Here is a 2,566-nt window from a genome sequence, read left to right on the forward strand (position 1 = left end):
GCAGTCGAAAAGAATACAATAAAACATATTTGTAGAGAAACTGAAATCATAATATTGGGATTCACATCTTAGATAAAACTCACAGGACTTAAAGAACTAAGTTCATTAATCACTACGGTTTCAATTGCCTCAACATACCATAATAATAGTGACTTACACCTTTTAAAGTAGTTTTGACATAAGCTGAGATAAAATGTGAAAACAATTTATGTAAGCTATCATGGAAACAGCAGTTACAAAAAAAAATACCATATTTGAAATTAGACAGGTGTGGATGAAAGAAAAGGAACACAGGTAATTTCAAAAAGTCCGTGTCTGACTATAAAAATATTTGTATAATAATATAAAGAGCATGTATATTTCATGGGGAACTTTTGTGTCTAAGATTATATACAAACCAAACATACCAATAATACAAATATTAAATCTCACTGCATTCAATTGGCATAGTCTTGAATATTGAAAATCCTTTTTAGAAAAGGCGGAGTATTGTTTACTGAATGATACATTTTCTAATGCTGAGTATGAAAATCTTTGTCTTGGCAATTCAGATGAAACCGCTGTGAACATTTACACTTGATCAGTGGTTGTAGCACGTGGTTAGAAATGATCTCTCTGAAATGAGAGTGACTCCAAGGAGCATGGCTGAAGAAGGTATAGGAGTCCTGACGATATTGTTAGCACCTATCATTACAAAGCCTTTTGCAAACACTAATCCTACTCTTCATTACAACTACTTACATACTTTTGCTGGAACTTTAATGCCTCTTTTGCTCTTGGGTACATCAACGAAACTTATGCCTATGTTACTATTATATGGGTGATAGATATGCTTTATGAGTCTGATGGGCATATCAATAAAACTATATGTGCTAAGAATCACATCTGAAAAGGGATAGAATAACTCTCAACTCTTTTTCATAAGTTTACTACGCCCGACATCTAATCCATCAACAAATGCTCTTAGGTCTACCTTTAAATATGTCCAGCATCTTGACTATCTCTGAAATGTTCCCAGCTACTATCTGGTAAGCCATAATCATCTCTCCACTTGGTCATTGCAATAACCCTGCTCACTGGGCCCAGCGGCCAGCCTCGCTCCCCCATTAAGAGCAAATTCTCCACTTAACTGAGTGATCCTTAGAAAATGTAACTTGGATCCTGCCATTCACCTCCAACGGTTGGTTTGAAATCTCCTTCACACTCAACTGTGAAGTCTTCACCATGACCTACAGAACTTGAAGGTCCGATCCTGTTCCCCACCTCTGTATCCAACCACTTCTGTCTTCCTCCCTGCCCCCACTCCTTTCCTCCATTTCTCCGTCTCTGTCTCTCTGTCTGTCTCTCTTTTGAATACACACACACACACACACACACACACACACACACACACTATGACCTGGTCATTCAGGTCTCAGAGCTTTATGTGCTTAAATACTCATGCTTGAGTACTTGTCCCAGAATATGGAGATCACTATGGAATCTTCACCTTATCAGAGACAGCTTTCCTATTTTCGCCATTCCACCGTACCCCACAATCCAGATCTTTTCTTTTAATTTTTTTTAACATTTATTTATTTTTGAGACAGAGAGAGACAGAGCATGAACGGGGGAGGGTCAGAGGGAGAGGGAGACACAGAATCCGAAACAGTCTCCAGGCTCTGAGCTGTTCAGCGCAGAGCCCGATGTGGAGCTCTAACTCACGGACCGAGAGATCATGACCTGAGCCTAAGTCGGACGTTCAACCGACTGAGTCACCCAGGCCTCCCGAGATCTTTTTTTTTAAACCCTGCTTTATTGCCCTCAATTCCATCTGACATTATACATGCACACACATGCAAACACATGAATATGAATGTGTCTGTGTGTTTATCTGCAGGTACATCCATATATGCATATGTTAAATTAAATAATGATAGTATTTGTGTATATTTCTGGGTGTCCCTTGTTTACATTTTTACAATATAGGAAATGGCTGATTGTCTTTCAAGAGGCAAATTCTTTGGAAGAATGTGAGTTTGAATAGAGATAATCTTTGTCACCACAACTACCCCCATGAGTCTAGATAAAGATCCTCCAAATGGAAGATAATGAAAAGGAAAATTTTCAGGGGAAATGAAAGACAGTGTTGGCCAGAAGAAGTCTTGCCCTCTGCTGTCCTTCCAGGTCCAGTCCCCAGTCTTAGGTGTGAGAACCCAGTTTATTTGGGACGGTTGTGTATAGAAGGTACCCAACTTCAGCTATTGTCAAGGAGTGCTCCTCATTGTCTGCAATTGCAAAAAGACATTACTACTTCGTCTCCCAGAAAATAAAATGCAAATCACAAGAGTTGGAAGGAGATGGGAAAGGACCTAAAATCAGCAAAGCATACACGACAAAGGCTCAAAGATGATGAACTGACTGAGTTTTCCTAGATTATCAGCAAAAGTTTTCTGCCAGCATGCAAAATGGGGTTCAAAATAAGAACTCACAGGGTGTAATGGAAAAACAAAAATAAAGAGATACGGTTCTTATACAACTAATGTTGGTGGTCTGGTCATAGGTTGCTAGAACCCTGCTTCCATTG

The sequence above is a fragment of the Neofelis nebulosa genome, chromosome 1 (assembly GCF_028018385.1).
Source record: "Neofelis nebulosa isolate mNeoNeb1 chromosome 1, mNeoNeb1.pri, whole genome shotgun sequence".
Classification (NCBI taxonomy): Eukaryota; Metazoa; Chordata; class Mammalia; order Carnivora; family Felidae; genus Neofelis; species Neofelis nebulosa.